We start from the raw sequence: 732 nt of genomic DNA, 5'->3' as shown, positions 1-732 counted from the left end.
ATTGAAGACAGAGGGGAGCGTGTGAGGGGAGACAGAGTGGGGCATGGAGGGGAGACGAAAGAGGCAACATGAAGGGGTAGGGCAGGGCAGGGGAGACAAAAGGGGGCGAGGGAAGAAGGGGAGACAGACGGGGGAGGGGGAGGAAAGAGAGGTGGAGTGGAGACAGAAAGGGAGGGGAAGGGAAACAGAGTGAGGTGGAGCTGGGGAGAAGGGAGGCGAGAAGCGAGACAGCGAGTGGCTGCAAGTGGGAGAGAGAAAGATGACCCTGATCTGGTGTAATACACTTGTAATAGATAGCTTGAAGAGACAGTCATGCAGGTGTAAAAGCAGAATGTTCTATACACGTCAAAATGGTGATGCAGGCATAACACAGGCAAAAAAATTTAAAAACATAAATCAACAGAATACTCAAAGCGGTCACCTTTTAAATAAATCTAGAAGTCAACAAAATCTGGAAATTTACCATCATCATATAGGACATGCACTTACTTAATTCCACTGATCTTCAGACTTTTCTTATCCAACAGCCCCATTGACTGAGAATTTATGAAAAAGTAGCATTAGCTTCGTTGAACTCAAAAATAAAAACTTGAAAACTTCAAAACTAAAATCGCATTCACTGCTCGGTCAAGTTTGATTTGTCTATTGTCACATATTTCCCTTCCCCAACTTTGACCCTAGCTTGCTTCAGCTTGTGTTCCTTGGTTGCTGTGCAATCAATAATTCCTTTCT

General features: G+C 44.5%; 1 long non-coding RNA gene across 1 annotated transcript in view; it reads right to left on the bottom strand.

Moving 5' to 3' along the window:
• The window catches only part of LOC122545451, a 1,609-nt gene extending 939 nt beyond the window's left edge, over positions 1–670 (bottom strand). Inside the window, exon 1 of the long non-coding RNA XR_006310547.1 lies at positions 490–670. This is a non-coding gene — a long non-coding RNA (uncharacterized LOC122545451). The remainder of the gene's footprint in view (positions 1–489) is intronic.
• Positions 671–732: the final 62 nt, after the last annotated feature.

The sequence above is a fragment of the Chiloscyllium plagiosum genome, unplaced genomic scaffold (genome assembly GCF_004010195.1).
Source record: "Chiloscyllium plagiosum isolate BGI_BamShark_2017 unplaced genomic scaffold, ASM401019v2 scaf_3926, whole genome shotgun sequence".
NCBI classification, from domain to species: domain Eukaryota; kingdom Metazoa; phylum Chordata; class Chondrichthyes; order Orectolobiformes; family Hemiscylliidae; genus Chiloscyllium; species Chiloscyllium plagiosum.
The sequence above is the reverse complement of the archived record's forward strand: the minus strand, read 5'-3'. Positions and strand labels throughout refer to the sequence as shown.